The 15,467-nt window shown below is 32.7% G+C and overlaps 1 protein-coding gene across 1 annotated transcript in view; it reads left to right on the top strand.

Moving 5' to 3' along the window:
- The first annotated feature begins 12,631 nt into the window (after positions 1 to 12,631).
- LOC111051414 overlaps positions 12,632 to 15,467 on the top strand; it is a 149,401-nt gene continuing 146,565 nt past the window's right edge. The window contains exon 1 of the mRNA XM_039435722.1: positions 12,632 to 12,976. The gene's annotated coding sequence lies outside the window, so the exon portion shown is untranslated. The remainder of the gene's footprint in view (positions 12,977 to 15,467) is intronic.

Below are 15,467 nucleotides of genomic sequence, written 5' to 3' on the forward strand. Positions count from 1 at the left end.
ACATGATTATTATGGCTGAGATTTAGCAGATGCTTTGTGTAAATCAATGTTTTATTTATAACTTGCCATGTATAATTCTTGAGAACTTGTGAAATTCACGAGAATAGTAACTGGTAAGCTTTGTGGAGTTCTGGAGAGCAGTAGGCTTATTTTGTTATGTTCTACCATAGAAAAAGGTAACGTTATTGAATTAATCATTATTAGTTTATTTATGTACAATCGCATCATTGGTTTCTGGTATTATTCACAAAGCGGACATCTTCTAAGAAACAAGAAAACATTCTATGAAATAGTAATTATTATTAAACGAAAATCCCAATTAAGACTTCTGCTACTGCAAATATTGACAACAGGGTTATTTAATTAGGATTTTCGTTTAATAATTATTATTTATTTATTTGCATTTGAACAAATGCAACTTCCAATTTATTTCCATCTGTATTCTATGAAATAGTCTCCATTCATTAAAATTATCATATTCTGAGTATGTAGTTCCCCAATGAATACCAGACAGAATATTGTACATGTTGCAATCTTGTAATACTTCAAATTTCTTAAGAAGAAACAAAACATGACATTATTTTCATAAAACGTATACTGAGAAATAAAACAAAAGAAAATCTAATAAGAGCAATGAATAGATTAGAAATAATTCGAAGCAGATAATTTTATTCATTTTCTAACGCAGCAAGGATGATAAAATGTTCAAAATTTTTCCTCAGGCTCCTTATATATTATATATAAGTAGAATATTAATAGTCTCATTTCCCATATTACAATTATTTATAAAGAAATAATTCTTGTTTGAAATTGACTTTGAAATTTAATCTGAATCATCAATTTCTCACAATATTTAGATAGAAATGCAACTGGCTATAATGAGATACCATAGTCAGTATCAGAAGTCAGTATCTGTTGGAAAAAACGGGTTTGTGATCCTTGTATGTTATAAGACAAAGCAGATAACTTCATTCATTTTCTAACGCAGCACCGATGATAAATTATTGATGTAAGGTATGTAGAAGTATATTAAAGCAGGCACCAGAATACTGAGTGTAATTCATGGAAACATATAATTAAATCATGAAGAGATATATATTCTTCTATATTTTTATACCGGCATAACTTGAATCACAACTATTACTTATTTTAGAAGGTGGTGGAAAAAGTAAACAAAACGAATGTCAACAATAATGCTCTCCCATGAAATCCATGTTTAGAAAAAAGAAATCTATATAATATAGAAACCTCCACTAATCAATCATCTGCAATGAAACATCAAATCGAGCTCATTCCGATAAATAATGAGGGGGACATCACCTGTTGACAAAATCGTTCTTTCAGGAACAAATAAGCTTTTCGAAGTGGAGAAATTCCTACTCTCTTTTAATTTTCCAGTAATTGTAAAATTCATGTATCATTTAGAAACCTTTTAAGGAAATTATTCAGAACACAATATTTTCATTGAATCTATAATGATTATTAATTGATCGTATAGTTTGATTAGAAATGTAATGGATTATATGACAGCTCAATGAGGGTTGTCGAGAACTGGTAAAGAGAAATGAGTAGAGGTTTAGCGAGAGAATGAACAAGTTATAGTAATGAGCATGAGTAATATGAGCATATTATCTCCTTCGATTTCCTTGAATGGAAGATATTCTCAAGGGATAGCCAAATCTTATTTCTCATTTGAATGATATCAATAATAGAATACATTGAGCTCTTGTAGTTGCATTTGTCTGCTTGAATTTGTCAGATGAATTGATAGATTTTCTCATGTTTCAATGCTTTGAGCGATTTTCAAATGAAAAAGAGTTTTTGAAGATAAAAATATCATGGAACAGTCAAGCTGAAGGATGGTGAATGTTTTTCTAGAGCTTTCTAATTTATCGTATCTCCGTGAGTTCAACATTCTTTGAAGAATACCATGCTGAAAAACGATAACTTTCTGAAATAGCATCTCCACACAACTCTCCGGAAAAATCTTTTGATCCCTCTCCAATGAAACTATGAAACAAATAATTCATAATAATGGAAAATTATGAAGGAAAATAGATGTATCTATGAAAAGTACACTGGTGAAAAACGATAATTTCCTAAGACGGTCTCTCTTTAATGATAATCTCATGATACGTCTACAGCAAATAGCAAGAAACCTAGCAGAATTCATTGTTCCATTGAATTCTCTTCAGCTCGATATTACATTATTGTTCTGCATCGATTTGAAGATAAATTATTGAACTGAAGAAATAGTCAACTTGACACAATCATTGTACAATGGTGAATATGTAAAACATTGATTTCCATGATCAATATACAGAGCTATTCTGTATAATTATTATTATAACCAGGCACGGCCCTAGGGACTTTGCCGCCCTGGGCGAGATCGGCAACCGCCGCCTCTCCCTGTCTAATTGTTAATCCCGGGTTCCACCCATTCCTTGAGCGATCGCCAAACTATAATGGCAATCGAGCCATTTGTACCACAGAGTCAAAGGAAACTCTAAATAATTATTATTATGTACCTGGAGTCCCAAGTGTAAATTGCACATTTTAAAATTATTTTTGCTTCATAAACTGTTTTATGTTTCCAGTTGCAGATATATTTTTTATAAGCCGACTTGAAAATTTACCCAGAGGTGATCAGTTGTTCAAGTTACAATTTATTGAAATTTGAACAAATATTTGACAAATAAGAATATTGGGGAACAGTAACACAGAATATCTGATAAAACTATTTTTATGTTCAGAACAGATACGGTACACAATAAGAAAACAGGCTGTGCAAAGGCTAAAAAAAATTTTTACTGATGATATTTTTAAAGTTTTTCGATTTGTATATTATCAAGCTATCAAAATGAAAACATTTTTTTTCTGATCATTATTTTTTGAGATATGAGCGCCTAAAGTTTAAATTTTTGGGACAGAATATTTCAAATTAGGTAAGAGATAAATCCATAAGATTTAAAGGATAAATTCTTGATGTTATTGTCAATTGAATAAAACAAGAAAATTTTGAGAATATCAATTTTTGAGAAAGTTATTAAATTTACTAAAAATGAACAAAAATAACGTTCAGTTGAGCAATTTTTGGTAAATTGAGTATTCCTCAAAAATTGATATTTTAAAAATTTTCTTGTTTTATTCAATCAACGATATCATGAAGAATTCATCCTTGATATCTCATGGATTTATCTCTTACCTAATTTGAAATATTTTGTCCCAAAAATTTAAACTTTAGGCGCTCATATTTCAAAAAGTAATGATTAAGAAAAAATATTTTTGTAAGAAAACTTTCTCATTTATTTGATAGCTTGATAATATAGAAATCAAAAAACTTCGAAAAATATTACCAGTAGAAAGATTATTTTTAGCCTTTGCACAGCCTTAAGACATAGACAGCAAGACAGTATTAGGCCTACTTAACTTGCTAAGTAATTGAAACTACAATTTCTACACAAGTTTGTTTAACACACCTGTTCAATTAAGTAGAACTCGTCTTACCTTTGCATGGGAAAATTCCTTCACCAATTTATTCTTCAAGATCTATAGGGATTGAGTTATTTTATGTTTGCTAGACCACTCAGACTTCCTGGGACATTGTTGATCTTAGAGAAGAATTAATACGCTCGAGTTTGGAAATGCTTCTTATATAATTTTACTATTCTCATTTAATATCATAAATTGATTATTTATTTGTATTTTCAAATTTTCGGTTCCTTAAAATTTGCCCCCTGGGCGGCCGCATGGTCCGCCCACCCCTGGGGCTGGCCCTGATTATAACTATTCAGAATATTCAACATCTGAAACATAAGAGAAATCATCTATATTTAGAGGTTCGTCAATAGAAAACTAACTTGAGATAAATAAGTATAATGTCAATAGGTTTTCAATACTCTCCAATAGCTAGTCAATTATTATTGAGAACGCTCATTATGATTCGAAAAGAGGGCAAAACTCCAGCCCAATTTGAATGAGATTTGAGTCTTTCACATTCTGTATTTTTTAAATGAGAATTACTCCCACTACAGATGAAGTTCACGTACGCTAATTTCTATCATATAACACAAGTTATATCATATAACACAAGTTTGAAAATACAGTCGAACCTCTGTATGATGAAGTCAATTATCCCGAGAAAAAATTCGCTTCTGAAGTTATTCGTTATTGAGAGGTTGTTCTGTCAAGAAAACTGCCACGATCTTATGGATCTTGTAATATGGTATCACGGCGGTAAATAAATGAATATGGTACATTAAACATATCATCGCGAACGTAGGTAGGGTACCTATTCCAGTAATTGTAAAATTCATGTATCATTCAGAAACCTTTTGAGGAAGTTATTCAGAACTCAATATTTCCATTGAATCTATAATGATTGTTAATTGATCGAATAGTTAGATGAGAAATGTAATGGATTATCAGTGGGGCTTCAAGGCCTGTGATGGGTCCAAGTCTATTTTGAACCTTGGGCAGGGCAACAGATAGTTGGAAAGGGTCAGCTATTGTTCCTAGGTCTATGAATGCCCATTGTTGGTGGCTAGTATGAAAGTTGGACCCTCAGCTAATTCGTCATCCAAAGAGAGCACGATTTGGAGTTATGTGGAGTACTTGGCTACACATGCATATTGGCAAGTGGACCTATGGATTTAGGAGTTTAAGGACTATGATAATAATAATTGATAATTGCTACTAGTGTTATTACAAAGCCCCCCCCCTCCAAATCTATCTTAACTCACTGATAAAAAATTACACAGCTTACTAAATCAAATATAATTATATATATATATATATTATGATTATGACGATTACTAACTATGCATTTGAGTTGATTCTTCATCAGTGAGGACTGTAAGCGAATCATGATTTATTTTCACAAAAATAATTAAAGCTCCCCTAGATAATAAGTGAATATTGTAGCTAGAAAAAACACAAATAATACGATTTTAATATTATATTTAAAAGTGAATTGTTTTCTTCAAGAGAGAGTTACGTTTAGCCAAGCAATTGAATGAGTTCATCACTGATTCAAAGTTTGGATCTTGTAATAAATTTATCCACATCTATAACTGCCTACTAACCTACCTATAGTTCATTTGACGAGAAGATAAAGTAAAAGCATTGAAAAATCATACCCTCTAGAGGTCTATCTGTCTATGGTAAAAGAAAACGATTATGTGTGTATATCTATGGTAAAAGTAAAAGATTATCTGTATGCCATAGACAGATAGATCTCCAGAGTGTATGATTTCTTAATGCTTTTACTTTATTTTCTCATCAAATGAACTATACTAGGTACTGAAACTCAAGGTTTGATTCGAAATAAGAATTTTGTGGTGTAATGGAAGTTTGAAGTGTAATTTCATAGCAGTTTCATACCGGCCAGTACGGGGCTGAATAATACGAGCGGTGTATGGACCTCTCATGAGTCCACAAACTATCTACTCCGAAACGTGCTCTCTATATAACAGCAACAGAGAAGGCTCAAAATCGAGAAAATGGCCATACTCTCCAACTATTATAGAACAATAGAAAAAGGATGAAGGAAGAAATATTGCCACCTTCATAAACAATAGGACAACCTTTTCCGATCCCATCAACCTGCTGCATTTCTATCTTCAGGTAGTTGGACCCACCAGAGACCTCAAAGCCATCAGTGGTATGAGAGCTTGATGAGAGGTGTCGAGAACTGTTGAAGAGATATGAGTAGAGGTTTAGCATGTGAATGAACAAGTTATAGAAATGTGCATGAGTAATATAAGCATATTATCTCCTCTGATTTCCAAGAATGGGAGATATTCTCAAGGGGTAGCAAAATCTTATTTCTCATTCGAATGATATTAATAATTGAATACATTGAGCTCAGTGCATTTGGAGACAAATTTCATGAAACAGTTACGCTGGAGGATGGGATTTTCTAGAGCTTTCTAATTTATCGTATCTCCAAGAGTTCAACATTCTTTGAATAATGCTATGCTGAAAAACGAGAATTTTCTGGAATAACATCTTCACACAACTCTCCGATAAAAATCTGTTGATTGGAACCCTCTAAAATGGAACTGTGAGACAAATATAAAAATGGAGAAATGATACAATGAGAAAAATACATGTATTTATGAAAAGTACACTGCTGAAAAACGATAATTTCCTGAGATGGTCTATCTTTAATGAAAATCTCATGATACGTCTACAGCAAATTGCAAGGAACCTAGCAGAATTCATTGTTTCATTGGATTCTTTTCAGCTTGATATTACATTATTGTTCTCCATCGATTTTGAAGATAAATTGAACTCAAGAAATAAGCGAGTTGACACAATCATTGTACAATGGTGAATATGTAATACATTGATTTCCATGATCAATATACAGAGCTATCCTGTATAATTATTATTACAACTATTCAGAATATTTAACATCTGAAACATAAGAGAAATCATCTATATTTAGTGGTTCGTCAATAGGAAACTAACTTGAGATAAATAAGTAATGTCAATAGGTTTTTAATCTTCAATAGGCTTTCAATACTCTTCAATGCCTAGTCAATAATTGAGAACGCTTATTATGATTCAAAAAGAGGGCAAAACTCCAGCGCAATTGAGATTTGAGTCTTCCACATTCAGTATTTTTAAATGAGAATTACTCCCACTACAGAAGAAGTTCACGTATGTATTTCTATCATGTAACACAAGTTTGAAAATATTCTCAACCTCATATTCTTTAGTCTATAGCCTACATGTAATATAAATAAAATGCAATTTCTCAGAGATTTCTTCATTTTTTTGTGGAGGATAAATTCTCCTAGTTTCAGAAAACTCTCCTGAGCTCGAATAATTTTAATCTAGGTACTTTTTACACTACTACTGTATTAGATTGAACGCGAAATATGGCAATTTTGTCAATAACTTCAATATAAATACTATAATAACTCAACTTCCCTATTTTTCAATGTTTTATTTGAAAAAGTGAGTAATTTTCGGTTGAATTTTGCATTTGAATAAAACATCATGTTCAATAAACGACTCACATCTATTCAAACAGTCGAAAATAAAAAGGCTGGTACACTATTTTTCTGATTTAATCCTTGCCTGATAATTTTGAAAGCTTCTAGAACTTCTTGATCTGACGGATTCTTCTCCTCAAGTTCGTCACAACCATCATCATCTTAGTCAGATCAAAGAATTGAAATGTGTGACAAATCAAGATTTAGAAAGTCCAGTCGTTCACCTGCCTGGTCTACAAATGACAAGTTCTTGAAATCCAATTTAGAGTAACTTGCATTCAATTTCCGACATGTCTTTCAACCTCTATTGACTGTCCACCACCCATCTTCTTCCTACCTGAATTGCCATTATTTAAAGTCTATTGACCTTTCTGCTGAAACTAAGCAATTCCTTGAAAATTATCGTCTGCTTCCTATACACACTACATTTTGTATGTTGAAGTCAAGAGAAAACTTTGTTGTTGAGAGGTCCGAAATTCGTTGAATAGAGCAGCCAAAACTCCAAAATGTGATGGGACCAGGTAAAAATTCGTTGTGTAGAGGATTTCGTCAAGTGGAGGTTCGTTATAGAGAGGTTCGGCTCAACCTCATATTTTTTTGGTCTATAGCCTACATGTAATATAAATAAAATGCAATTTTTCAGAGATTTCTTTAATTTCTTTTGTGGAAAGTAAATTCTCGTAATTTCAAAAAACTCTCCTGAGCTCGAATAATTTTCTTCTATTCAGACAATACCATCTGAATTGAGAATTCTTTCAAATTAAAGGCTCTCAATCCGACTTAAAATGTAGAAAATTGTACGTCTCACAAGTTCAATTATTGTTTAATACATTATATTATTCGTCAACGGCATTAATCAGCTTTAGAATTCAAGCCAGTTTTAATAATTCTTATTAATTACTGAGAGTTCACTTGAAATAATGTTAACATGGGAGAAATTTCGTCAATTATATGTATTTCAGAACAAACTTCTCAATTTGAACATGATAGCCTACTGATCCGAATAAAAATGAGATTGCATATAATTATACTGTAGAATAATGATCTCTTACTTTAATAGACAACTCCTGATACATCACACTATAATTATATCAAATTCTTCAATTATAATAGAGTGTGAAGTTTCCTTGTTCCTTGAGAATTATTGAACTCTCTTTTTTATTATTTTGATCACAATTATTGAATGTTTATAATTTTACATAGTATGATCTATTAATACTGAGGGTTCCTCTTTTGTCAATTCTCCCCTATGTTTTCTTCTCATACATTATTATTATCTATTTCAACTGAATACTCTCAGTAATACAACTTAATTATAATCAAGTGAAACATCTGAAACTGTGGAAATTCCATGATCATTCCTTACAGCTTATACGACAATATTGTGTCAGTGTTATCATGATTTGAAAACGTTTATATTGAAATGTACAGTGAACCATATCAAAAGTGAACTTAGCTAAATCCCGAGCTCGGAAACCGGCCCTTAAATAGAGAATTCTTTCAAATTTAAAGATTTCAATCTGACTTGAAATGTAGACGATTCTACCTCTCACAAGTTCAATTATTATTGTTTTATATTATATCAATCTTCAACTGCATTAATCAGCTTTAGAATTCAAGCATATAGTATACTCAAGAAATGATCCCTTACTATAATTGACAACTCCTGATACATTATACTCATATTATATCAAGTTCTACAATTATATTATAATACAGTGTGAAGTTTTCTTGTTCCTCGAGAATTATTGAAGAGTCTCGTTTTTATTATTTTGATTAGAATTGAATGTTAATTTATCAATTTACATAGAATGAACTCATAATACAAAGCATTCCTCTTCTGTCAACTCTTCCCTATGTTTTCCCTTTTGAACATAATTATCATTTATTTTAAGTGAATACTTTCAGTAATATAACTTTATTACAATCGAGTGAAAAATCTGAAACTGTGGAAATCCCATACTCATTCCTTACAGCTTATACAACAATATTATTGTGTCAGTGTTTAAATAATTTAAAAATTCTTATATTGAAATAAACAGTGAACCATATCAAAAGTCTCTCTAGAATTCTGAGCACCATCTAAAATAGCCATGTTGCTTCAGATTGTAGAGAGTTCTAGCTTCACTCCCTTAGTTTTGCTGGAAACATCAAAGGAGAGGTATGAGGTTTTTGAATCATTGTTATGATTTTGAATAGGGCTTGTTATTGATATCCTGTGTCTGTGTCTGTATAACACGTGGTGTGGAGAGTGTAGAGAATCCATATAGAATTCGCAGTAGAAGTTATTACTGGATGTATTCATTGACTTGACTATAGACAGTGTTGCCAATTTTCAGTGACTTCCTTTGAAAGAAAAAACCTGTAGACTTCCACTTTCAAAACATAATAGACCAATATGTGGAGATAAATACCGGTTATGTACCCCATTTAGTAGGATATTAACTCAAAAGGCATACTCAGATCACCTCATTTCGTAGGCTACATACTCATGGAGCCAAGGCCGTACCCAGAAAAAAATTTCGGGGGGGGGGGTTGTGATACTAGGCGGGGTCCTAACATACATTGTGGTCCGGAGGACCCAATAAAACCTTTTAAAAATTGTAAAATAACCCTTTTTCAGACCTTTATGTTTGTATTGACAAAACGAAGCTTTGATGGGCTTGCCGCTTGGACCATTTCCATACAAAGCCGTTTGTTGTTCTCTCTGGCTGGCTCAAAAAAGTGCTCATGGCATTAAAGCTGTTCGGTAAACTTTTTTTCATTTAAATTGGATAATCTTTGTCAATATAATTGTTAAGATCATTATAAGAGTGAGAAAAAGAGGTAACTGAAATTTTTAAGTGGTCTAATAAGCGAGTTATGGGAGTTAGGGGTCGTTGAGTTGCTGCATCCGTTTTCTTTCCAGATTATGAACGGTTTCGACTATATTAACAGAACTTCTCTTAAAAATTCGAAAAATTTATCTTTCCAAACTAAAAAAAAATATTCCCCATATCGTTCATAAATGAAAAATCTGGTTTGGCGCACTCACACAACTTTCCTTGCCGTTATGAAAATTGATCACCTGACGGTAGTGTTCCCACGCAACTCAAGTCTACTATTTAAAGATCTAAGCCAGCTGGTGACAGGTCAATAACGCAGCAGACACACGAGGTCTGCTATCTCTTCATAGTGAATGATATTTTATAGAATCAACAGTTGCCAACAGTTTGCAATTCAATAATCTTATTTTCTCGAACATCGAGCTTATTTTCAATTTTAGTTGAAAATATTACTGAACTTTAATTGTAGAGATTTTTATGCTCAATTTTTTCCACTTAAGATTTTTTGTTCAAATTGTACCTGAAGCTTGATAATTGAGAATCTAAAATCAAACTTTGCATAGATGGGGCGCAGCTCCTGAAATTTTTACAGATATGGGACTTGTGGTAGTTGATAGAGCTTATCAATGACTATTTTAGGTATAAATTTGATCAAAATCGTTGGAGCCATTTTCGAGAAAATCGCGAAAACCCCTGTTTTTGACATTTTCGCCATTCCAGCCGCCATCTTGAATTGCTTTCGATCGAAATTGTTCGTGTCGGATTCTTATAGTGTAAGGACCTCAAGTTACAAATTTCAAGTCATTCCGTTAATTGGGAGATGAGATATCGTGTACACAGACGCACATACACTCATACACTCACACACACACACACACACACACACACACACACACACACACACACACACACACACACACACACACACACACACACCAATACCCAAAAACCACTCAGGGGACCTTGAAACGTATAGAAATTTAGAAATTGGGGTACCTTAATTTTTTTCGGAAAGCAATACTTTCCTTACCTGTGGTAATAGGGCAAGGAAAGTAAAAAGTAACATTTTTTGTAAATTCGATAACTTGTTTATTTTGGCATAAATCGCGAAAAACGCATATTAGAACAAAGCCAATGATATACTGAATGTATTAGAAGAAAAACTCCAATGGAACATTCGAAACCGTTTATGATCTGGAAAGAAAACGGAGTTTAGCACTTCAATAACCCACAACTCGCTTATTAGACCACTTAAAAATTTCAGTTGCCACTTTTTCTCACTCTTATGATGATCTTAGCAATTATATTGAAAAATATTATCCAATTCAAAAAAAGTGTACCGATCAGCCTTAAATAAGCTACGTATGTGAAAGATAACTTTAATATAATTTCCACCGTTATGTGGTCTGTGGTGAATAGGAAAATCAAAAGACAATACAAATAGACTTAGCATCGTTTAATGCACCACAAAATTGTGTATGTAACGTACTTTTAACTAGAAATTGTTTTCAACTTTGAACTCTTCTTTATTTACCTATGAAAATGATTAAATAATAGCCTACTTGAGAAATTCAGTTCCCATGTATATGAAAATTTTTATTTTTGAGAAAATTTCGGGGGGGGGGGGGTTCCAACCCCTGTGACCCACCCCCTGGGTACGGCCTTGCATGGAGCATACACACTTCAGAGTCCCGTTTAGTAGGTCCAACTGGAAAGAGTGTATACTATGATGAATGTGTGTATGACGAATGTGGCGCGGATCTGGTGGATTTTTCTGTAAGCGTAAGTATGTGAGCTCTAGATTCGAAACGGGGTGATTTTGGAATCTTTTGGAATCTTTGGAATTTTTTTCGGAAAGTAATACTTTCCTTACCTATGGTAATAGGGCAAGGAAAGTAATAAATTAACATCAGTGTTGACTTATTAAAAATCATGATATGAACATTATAACGTTAAAAACCTGATATGTTTCTATAATGATATGTTTCCGTTTATGATATGTTTCTATAATCAACAAATTAATGAACATTGTTTTAATAATCTTGAATCAGTCAATACTAATGTTTATTTATTTCGAATTTGTACCTGTTGACGGTGTAAAAAAGTCCCGAAATGTATACTGTCCATATATCTAGTTCTAATGGGAATATTAAAAAACATACCGTGAACTTATCTCGATGACTTTCTCATATTACCTAGAATTGAAGTCATATTCCTTTTCATCGTAGCTGCCACTGTTTGCATGTTAACCGTGTACAAACCGAAATACTATAATATTTAACGATTGCACATACTTCCATTTTATTCTATGAACAATTATGCAAGCGTTCAACTCAAAAATGTTATGAATAGAATTCGTAGTGCATGAAAAGACCTTTCCATTGATATATAATATTACGTACTTGGTGGTCACAGAACAACAACATACCTATGCTTTGAAGAGCCGATATAATAAAATCATCATTACTTGAAACTATACTCAGTGAGTATAGCCTATAATGTTACATTCTTTTCTCAATGACTATACTATCAATGGTACAATGGATTTGATGAGTTGACATATTCATTCACAGACACTTTTTCCTCTATTATTCATGATTAATATACTGCATATATACGTTTTTTCTATACTATTCAACACCAGCTTGATTCTGAATTTAATTTTCAGCTTTATCATTTCTAAGAAAAAAGTAGTTGATAGAACTGCCTTTGTCAAACAATAGTTTTTCATTCCTAAAAAGTCGAAACGGGAATAATTATTTCATTTTGAAACTCATTCATATTCAGCTAGTCTTTCAGTTGTCGAGAATCTACGGTGCGGTTAAGACGTGCGTGGCGCGGTGTAGTTTCGTGAAGTTAATTTGTAGAGATATTTTCGAGTAAGTAATGTTGTGAGTAGGCTACGTAAGTGTAACTATTACAATGGTTGTTACTTGTGTTGCGTATGGTTACTTATGTTGCAGAATCTATATACCTATAGAGCTAGGAGTGTATTGTGAAGTTTAGTGTAATGATGTGTTAAGTGTGAATTGAATGTACTAACTTAATTTGTATATAAATGAAGCATAAAAGAAAAAATCATCAAATTAATGAGTGTGACCTGGCCAGAATACATCATACTCCAGGAACACAACTGGAAAATCAAAGGTAACTAAGCTTACAATATATTTTCATAGTTCTATAATATAATTGCAATATTGGTCAAGTGTAGTTTTGGAGCAGAGTCACAGTGACCCATCACTGACTGACTATTAGTCTCGTTTGAACGCATAATCTGTTGTTCTGTTATCATTAAGTAAGTATGATAGTCCAGTCAATGAAAGATTATAGAAGGAGAAGTTTGGAACACAATTTTTGACTCCGCAGATCTTTGAATAATAGTAAGTAGGTAAACATATCAAAAGTCCTCACTCCTACCCCCTGTGCTAAGTAGGTGGTTGGGTGTTTTGAAAGTACAATATATTGTTTTTTTGCACATATCTCGAACAATATGCGTCTTTCGTGAATTTTATTGGGGAACAAAATTCAATCTTATAAATTGGCCTACAAGTTGCATTATATTCGCTTTTAAAAGTGTGGAATCTTTGAAAAGACAGATTTTCTTTTGCACTTCCAGGGCTTATTACTCAACAACAAATGCATCGAGAAAATAAGTACTTTGAGTTGTAGAGGATTGAGTGTAAAATTTTCAATACAGCAACAATAATTGATCATTCGACAATGTAATTTGAACACAATATCTGGAACACAATTTTTTATTCTGAAGCTTCATTAAGACTAGTTGGGAGCTGAACATATTGAAAATCCTCATCCCTAACCCATGTGTCAAAGGTGGAATACCGACAAGTTGACACTTTTTGCTGTATTGCAAATAAACAATTGTTGCTGTATTGACAATTCAACAATCAACACTGAAGCTGCTATAAAAATTGAAGGAAAGCATAAAATGGTAAAATAATACATCGAATTAGAGAGATGATTGAATCCTCTACAACTCAAAGTACTTATTTCCTCGATGCATTGTTGTTGAGTAATAAGCCCTGAAAGTACAAAAAGTTGAAAGATAATCTGTCTTTTCAAAGATTTCACACTTTCGAAAGCGAATATCGGAATATCTCGAAAACTAAAGGAGATATCACAGACCACCACTGAACAAAACTTGTAGGAAATTTATCTAGCTTCATATTTGTTCAGTTAATAATGTCGCTGAAATGCATTGTTCTCAAGATACATGCGTGTAAGCCAGAAATGAAAAAATGCAACTTTCAAACCACACTCATCCCTTAAGCACGAGTGGTAGGGATGAGGACTTTTGATATGTTCATCATCTAAGTAGTCCGAATAAAACTGCGAATTCATAAATTGCGTTACAAACATTCCCTCCAAATTTCCCTGTAAATTCATCTATTGTTATTGTTGAACTGAAGTTTTTACTCTCAGCACTTTCATGGCTGCAACAATCGTGGGGAGATGCATTGAATGATAAAATAATACTGATTAAAATAGCTCTGATTTGAAGTAGCAGTGACCAATAAATTTTTCCGCGATGAATGCATTTAAATCTTCAACTTGGTGCCAACCTAACAAAGTCAACTCAACTAAATGCAAACTGACAAAATTAATGATGAAACACCAAATCCAGCTCAATCCGACAAACAATAAAAAATATAATAATGATTGTTTATCCTATACTATTGAACGAGCAACTCCTGTTTATATGTTCAGATGTTTGGATGTTTAAATGTTTGTATTTCACCGGAACTCGAAAACGGCTCAAACGATTCTCACGGAATTCAGAACATAGTAGGTTTTTAATGTAAAGATTCGATTGCACTAGGTCTCATCCCTGGGAAAACTCGCTGGGGAACATAAAAAGAATAATTATTATTCATCCTTGGAAAAACAGCTGATAATAATTATTTCGTCATCTGTTGGCAATGGAAGTGAGTGAGTGAGTTCATGTGTGGGACTGTGTCAAAATTATGACTCAGCTGTTGAACTTTTGTAATCATTCAATCAGGTACTTGGTGCCGGTTGCAAAAAAGCCGGGTTTTTTCAATCCTGATTCATTCCAGTAGATCCATCTTTTTGAAATGGTCTTCTCTGATCAGGATTAAAATTTAACCGGCTTTTGTGCAACTGGGCCTTTGTGAGGGAAATTTTTGCATTTCTCTGGGAATTAATCTTGATTTACTGTGACTAGATAGAACATTTCGTTATGAATGTTATCATAATTTCTTTTTTTGTAATAAATTTTTTATGCTCTTGTGCTCTGAAGCGAAGCTCGGTCTCTGATATTGAACATTATAAACAATAATGTATAATGCTTTATACCTCACCTGTAGAGGAAAAAGTTTTTTTCAGCAACGAATAAGTTTTTCCAAGTGGAGAAATTTTTGCTTTTTTTGATTTTCCAGTAATTGAAAAATGTTTGTATCATTTGGAAACCTTTTGAGGAAGTTATCCCGAAGACAATACTTATACTTTCATTGAATCTACAGTATAATTCTTGTTAATTGAATGAATAGTTGGATAAGAAATGTCATGGATTATCAGTGATATGAGAGCTTTGTGAGAGTTTTCGGGAACTGGTGGAGAGAAATGAGTAGAGGTTAGCTTATGAATGAACAAGTTATGC

This window comes from Nilaparvata lugens, chromosome 9 (genome assembly GCF_014356525.2).
Source record: "Nilaparvata lugens isolate BPH chromosome 9, ASM1435652v1, whole genome shotgun sequence".
Lineage (NCBI taxonomy): Eukaryota > Metazoa > Arthropoda > Insecta > Hemiptera > Delphacidae > Nilaparvata > Nilaparvata lugens.